General features: G+C 39.9%; 1 pseudogene; it reads right to left on the bottom strand.

The window, feature by feature from the left end:
- Positions 1-7,659, bottom strand: part of LOC119350987 — an 87,361-nt pseudogene that overhangs the window by 9,694 nt on the left and 70,008 nt on the right.

Here is a 7,659-nt window from a genome sequence, read left to right as displayed (position 1 = left end):
TCCATGATTCATAAGGCCAAATGGAGAAGTGTCATAACATAACCAAGGCGCCTCAGTCTTTGTAAACAGCAGTGTACATTTCATTATAATTTTCAGTTTAGGAATTAGCACAGCTAGCACCAGGATACATGCCAGCACAAAAGCATGTCAAGCCAGACTCTGTTGAAGAGAAAAAGCATGACAGGACAGAAGCATGTGTCCTTCAGTTTATGAAGTCAACTTCAGATGATAAATTCTGTCAACAAAAATTAGATGATAAACCACTGTATTCTTCTTAAGTTTTAAAATGCACCCTTCTTAAGGGCAGAAGCATGTCTCTTTCTTAAGTTTATGAAGTCAACTTCAGATGATAAATTCCCTCAACAAAATTTAAGATGATAAACCACTCTACTCTTCTTAAGTCTTAAAATACACACCATGTTGGCAATTATGAGATCTTTCTGATCAGCAATAAGGAGAATATGCTATATGAGAACAGATTTTAAGAGAGCAAAATTGATTCGGAGTTATGGACACTTACAAGATAAACAAGTCCTTCTGAAGCCTTTTTAATTCTCCCCATTCTTTCTGTTGGTGTAGTTGGTCTTTTTAGTAACACCTGCACGCATTAATGTAAGACATAACAAAAATAATGTAAGCAACTTAGCAACAAAAGAGGCATCTTTAATATTCCCAATTAATCAACACCTGATGCTGAGTATTTCTTCAGTATTCCAGAATCCAGACTAATCAACATCTTAAAATTACAGCAAAGCAATGAGCCGAATAAGCGGAACTCATCACTATGCATCAGCGCTTAAATAAGAAATATCAAGCGGGGCCTTTCTTCAAAGGTAGAGAGAGTTAAGGAGAATATTCAACCCTATTTTGTTGAGACACAAGAGATGGAAAAATGGATAATGCAAAAGAGAGCCTGCCAGCTCAAGGTTGTTCTTGGCAGCCTCGATCTCAAAATATCTGTCTCCCAGAGGAGCATCAGGTAGCACAAGACCTGCAGCATGGTAATACATATGCAACTTGATTGTTACAGTGAGAATAGAACTTCACAACAGCAACAAAGTGGCACATTACTAACATCACTGTACAACGTGTAAACTATTGTCATGTAAAATATAGCTGTGGATATATGTCTATGTCTATGCTGTTATGCAGCTTTTAGTTCCTCAATCGTCTGCCTGAAATCTTATGCACTAGTAAAAACTAACATACAGGAGAAGCGGTGCTGCATTTCAGATAATTAACAAGGTGGCCATATGAGTTGAATGACATTTTAATGTAGAAGGACATCACTGAATCTATGGGAAACTATAAGGCATTACCATGTGCACCGGCTTTCTTTAACATCAGACATGAAGTTGGCGACACCATGCTTCAGAATCGGGGTGTAATATGTGAAAAGCGCTAGAAGGCAGGACATATCAGGTACCACCTCTTTCACCATCGAGACACCATCCTCAAATGTTGCCCCCTAACCCCCTTAAATGATCTTTTGGGCAGCCAATGTCGATGCTGTTAATGCCGATTCAAGAAAGATGGAGCAACGGAAAAACAAGGGGATGATCTGAAGGTACTTAATACAGCTATAGTGTTTTCTTGGGGTTTAACTTGTATAGCTACTGTTGACTTGTTATGTGTTGTCATGTACATCTAAACACAGGCTTTTGAAGCTACTTTGGAGCAGACTGTGCAAGATGGTGGACTTGGAAAAGTTGATGAGCAGCAGGAGCACGTATCTTGTCAAGCAAGATGAGTGTATGAAGAAAATCCGAGATTTGGACTCATTGCCTGCTGATGCTTTTGAAACCTATATTTCCATTTGTTACATTGCTAAACTGGCTAACTCAGCTGCAGAATACCTTTTTTATAGTGTTAACCATGCTGTAGTTATTTTCTGGCCAATAATAAAGGTACAAGAGAAAGAACAAGCGGCAGCTGCTTTATGACTGCACTGAGCATTTGAAGTAATTAGTCCTTCCTGAACTTCACTGAACAGCGGAGAAGACGCGCTGAACTTGATGCTGATGACGAGGTAAGCTTTCCGATCAGCACAACTTGTTTCCCTTTTGATTGTCCTAAGACTAGAATCTCATAAAATCTGCTGATTGGTATTGCAGAAAATTAGAGAGTTGATATCAGTTTTAGACCAAAGGAAGGATGAATCAATTGAACACATATTTAAAGGAGTTTGCGAGGCACTTCCGTGAAGTGTTCTCTTAATCAGTGCAAGGTGGCCACGGATACTTGGTTATGATGAGGAAAAAGGTTTCGATTTCCTTACTTTACCCACCAACTTTGGTCCTGTTTCTTGCACTTCTAATTCCTAACTCACTCCATTTCTGTAGGGTGGTGATGCTGGCGATGATGACATTGATGAGGACGCGGCTCGTGAACCAGATCCTGAAGGTAGTATAGAGAAGTATATTGGTGTGAAAGTCAAGGCATGTGTTCTTTGCACTGTTATGTATTCATGCATATATTATTCGAAATTCATCATAGAAATTCAAATGATGCCCTGACACTATTTCCAAGCTGTCCTATGCGTGCAAGAATATTGGTGTTAAGGTTTGTGATTCCCTATGCATGCACGAAAGTCAATAATCATGCAATAAAAATCATATCCTACTTGTGGTGCATTATTCGGTGTTAATTATGCTTAATGCTTGCTTATGAGATTATTCGTTTCTTGGTTGGTCGCTTCCCAATCTTTTGCTAGCCTTCACTTTGCACTAAGTATGATCTATACTTGTGCATCCAAAATCCTTTAAACCAGTTTTGCCACATGAATCCACTATATCTACTTTTCCAAATACTTTTGCCCTTATTTTGGACTCTAACTTGCATCATTTGAATGGAACTAACCCGGACTGACACTGTTTTCAGCAGAATTGCCATGGTGTTATTTTTGTGAAGAAATAAAAGTTCTCGGAATGACCTGAAACTTCACGGAGAATATTTTTGGAATTAATAAAAAATACTAGCGAAATAATCAACACCAGGGGCCCACACCTTGTCCACGAGGGTGGAGGGCGCGCCCCCTGCCTCGTGCCCCCCTGAGGCTCCACCGACCTCAACCCCAACTCTATATATTCACGCCCGGGGACAAAAAAAAATAAGAGAGAATGATTCATCGCGTTTTACGATACGGAGCTGCCGCCAAGCCCTAATCTCTCTCGGGAGGGCTGATCTGGAGTCCATTCGGGGCTCCAGAGAGGGGAATCCGTCACCATCGTCATCATCAACGTTCCTCCATCACCAATTTCATGATGCTCACCGCCATGCGTGAGTAATTCCATCATAGGCTTGCTGGACGGTGATGGGTTGGATGAGATTTACCATGTAATTGAGTTAGTTTTGTTAGGGTTTGATCCCTAGTATCTATTGCTGGACGGTGATGGGTTGGATGTTGCTATGACTTTGCTATGCTTAATGCTTGTCACTAGGGCCCGAGTGCCATGATTTCAGATCTGAACCTATTATGTTTTCATGAATATATGTGAGTTCTTGATCCTATCTTGCAAGTCAATAGTCACCTACTATGTGTTATGATCCGGTAACCCCGAAGTGACAATAATCGGGACCACTCTCGGTGATGACCGTAGTTTGAGGAGTTCATGTATTCACTAATTGTTAATGCTTTGGTCCGGTACTCTAGTAAAAGGAGGCCTTAATATCCCTTAGTTTATAGGACCCCACTGCCACGGGAGGGTAGGACAAAAGATGTCACGCAAGTTCTTTTCCATAAGCATGTATGACTATATTTGGAATACATGCCTACATTATATTGATGAACTGGAGCTAGTTCTATGTCACCCTATGTTATAACTGTTGCATGAGGAATCACATCCGATATAATTCTTCATCATTGATCCATTGCCTACGAGCTTTTCACATATTGATCTTTGCTTAGTTACTTTTCCGTTGCCACTGTTACAATTACTACAAAACTGCTACCGTTACTTTTGCCACCGTTGCCGTCACTTCCATACTACTTTGCTACTAAATATTTTACTGCAGATATTAAGTCTTCCAGGTGTGGTTGAATTGACAACTCAACTGCTAATACTTGAGAATATTCTTTGGCTCCCCTTGTGTCGAATCAATAAATTTGGGTTGAATACTCTACCCTCGAAAACTGTTGCGATCCCCTATACTTGTGGGTTATCAAGACTATTTTCTGGTGCCGTCGCCGGGGAGCATAGCTCTATTCTTTGAGTTACTCGGGATTTATATCTGCTGATCACTATGAGGAACTTGAAAGACAAAAAAAAACCAAGATTTATACCTCAACTACGAGGGGAGGTAAGGAACTGCCATCTAGCTCCGCACTTGATTCACCTTCTGTTATTAGTAAATTTGCGACACCTACACCTGCTATTGATTCTGATATGTCACATGTTATTGATGATGCCACTTCTGCTATGTATGATGCTTATGATGAAACTACTTCTATGCTTGAAAATACTGTGCCACTAGGTGGATTTCTTGATGAACAACTTGCTAGGGTTAGAGAGAATGAAATTATTGAAACTGATAATATTGATGAATGAAGATTCTCCCCCTAGATATGAATTGCTTGATGTGCCTGAGGGTTATGTTATGGATGAAGAAACTGCTACATACTTTTTTGCTTGCAAAGATAGATATGATCTTAAGAAACTGTTAGTTAAGCTGAAAGAAAAGTCTTTGAATGCTAGAATGAAATATGACCCTGCTTTTGCTACTTCACCTATCTGTATTTCTGATAAGGATTATGATTTCTCTATCGATCCTGAGTTAATTATTTTGGTTGAATCTGATCACTTTTATGGCTATGAATCTGAAACTGTTGTGGCACATCTTACTAAATTAAATGATATAGCCACCCTATTCACCAATGAGGAAAAAATTCGTTACTACTATATCCTTAAGTTATTTCCGTTCTCATTAAAGGGTGATGCTAAAACATGGTTTAATTCTCTTACTCCTGGTTGTGTGCGTAGTCCCCAGGATATAATTTATTACTTCTCTGCTAAATATTTTCCCGCTCATAAGAAACAAGGTGCCTTAAGGGAAATATATAATTTTGTGCAAATTGAAGAAGAGAGTCTCCCACAAGCTTGGGGGAGGCTTCTCCGGTTACTTAATACTTTTCCTGATCATCCTCTCAAGAAGAATGAAATACTTGATATCTTTTATAATGTACTAACTGATGCTTCTAGAGACCACCTGGATAGTTGTGCTGGTTGTGTTTTCAGGAAAAGAACGGCTGAGCAAGCTGAATTGCTATTGAATAATATGTTGAGTAATGATAATAATTGGACACTTCCTGAACCAACTCCTAAGCCAGCTCCGAAGAAAAGGGGTATTCTATTTCTAAGTCCCGAAAATATGCAAGAGGCAAAGAAATCTATGAAAGAAAAAGGTATTAAAGCTGGAGATGTTAAGAATTTATCACCTATTGAAGAAATACATGGTCTTGATAACCCGACACAGGTAGTAAAGGTAAATTCTCTCTATAGATTTGATGAAGGTGATATTTCTCGTAATAAATCTGCTAGCCAATGCTCGGATGAGTTTGATAATTTTATTGTTAAACAAGAAAACTTCAATGCTTATGTTGGTAGACATTTGAAACGTAAAGCTTATATGATCGAACACTTGAGTGATTATATGTCTAGAGTTAAAGGTGACCTTAAACTTATTAGTAAACATGCTTCTATAGTTACCACTCAAGTAGAACAAGTGCTTAAAGCTCAGAATGATTTGCCCAGTGAATTAAATAATAAGAAAATGATAATGCTGTTAGAGTTGTGACTAGAGGGGGTAGAATGACTCAGGAACCTTTGTATCCCGAGGGCCACCCCAAGAGAATTGGGCAAGATTCTCAGAGAACTAATGTTGATGCACCTAGTCCTTCTAAGAAGAAGAAAAAGAGAAATGATAGGACTTGGCATGCTTCTAGTGAACCTGTTGTTGACACACTTGAGAATCCCAATGATATTTCTATTTCTGATGCTGAAACACAATCTGGTAATGAACATGAACCTAGTGATAATATTAATGATGATGTTCATGTTGATGCTCAACCTAGCAATAACAATGATGTAGAGATTGAACCTGCTATTGATCTTGATAACCCACAATCAAAGAATCAACGTTATGATAAGAGAGACTTCGTTGCTAGGAAGTGATACGTCCATTTTACATCATGCTTCTTTATCAATATTTATTGCATTATGGGCTGTTACTACACATTATATCACAATACTTATGCCTATTCTCTCTTATTTGACAAGGTTTACATGAAGAGGGAGAATGCCGACAGCTGGAATTCTGGGCTGGAAAAGGAGCAAATATTAGAGACCTATTCTGCACAACTCTAAAAGTCCTGAAATCCCACGGAGGCACGTTTTGGAATTAATAAAAAATACTGGCGAAAGAACCAGAGGGGGCCCACACCCTGGCCACGAGGGTGGGGGGCGCGCCCTACCCCCTGGGCGCGCCCCTTCCTCGTGGCCCCCCTGGCAGGCCTCCGGTGCCCATCTTCTGCTATATGAAGTCTTTCGTCAAGGAAAAAAAATAAGGAGGAAGCTTTCGGGACGAAACACCGCCGCCACGAGGCGGAACCAATCTCGGGCTCCGGCGGAGCTGTTCTGCCCGGGAAACATCCCTCCGGGAGGGGGAAATCATCACCACCGTCATCATCAACGATCCTCTCATCGGGAGGGGGTCAATCTCCATCAACATCTTCACCAACACCATCTCCTCTAAAACCCTAGTTCATCTCTTGTATCCAATCTTTGTCCCAAAACCTCATATTGGTACCTGTGGGTTGCTAGTAGTGTTGATTACTCCTTGTAGTTGATGCTAGTTGGTTTATTTGGTGGAAGATCATATGCTCAGATCCTTTATGCATATTAATACCCCTCTGATTATGAACATGAATATGATTTGTGAGTAGTTACGCTTGTTCCTGAGGACATGGGAGAAGTTTTGCTATAAGTAGTCATGTGAATTTGGTATTCGTTCGATATTTTGATGAGATGTATGTTGTCTTTCCTCTAGTGGTGTTATGTGAACGTCGACTACATGACACTTCACCATTGTTAGGGCCTAGAGGAAGGAATTGGGAAGTAATAAATAGATGATGGGTTGCTATAGTGACAGAAGCTTAAACCCTCACTACTAGGGAAAAGCCTATACACAGAAAGTTACTAGTAGCGAGGGTTAAAACCCCTCACTACTGCTACTTACCAGTAGCGCAGGTTTTTAAACCTCGCTACTACTAAGTTGATAGCAGTAGCGCGTGTTTTTAACCCTCGCTACTACTAAGCAGTCTCTACCGTGCCCCCCCGGGACATGCCATAGTAGTAGCGCGGGTTTTTAAAACCTCGCTACTACTAAGTTTGATAGCAGTAGCGTTGGTTTTTAGCCCTCGCTACTACTAAAGGTCCCATTTTCAAACTCTACCCCCCCATGGATCGCCTTTTTCAGTTTAAAAAAAAAAAGAAGGAAATGATGAAAATGTCAAAAAGATAAAAGAATATAAGTTTCCCATGTGATATGTGGTCTAGTTGTTGGGAAAATTTGCAAATATGAATTTCGACTTTATTTGCAAAATCTATCGAGAATTTGTAAAAATGGGCATAACTTTTGCATACTAACTCGGATGAAAAAGTT

Source organism: Triticum dicoccoides, chromosome 1B, assembly GCF_002162155.2.
Source record: "Triticum dicoccoides isolate Atlit2015 ecotype Zavitan chromosome 1B, WEW_v2.0, whole genome shotgun sequence".
Taxonomy (NCBI): domain Eukaryota; kingdom Viridiplantae; phylum Streptophyta; class Magnoliopsida; order Poales; family Poaceae; genus Triticum; species Triticum dicoccoides.
This window is presented reverse-complemented; position numbering and strand designations above follow the sequence as displayed.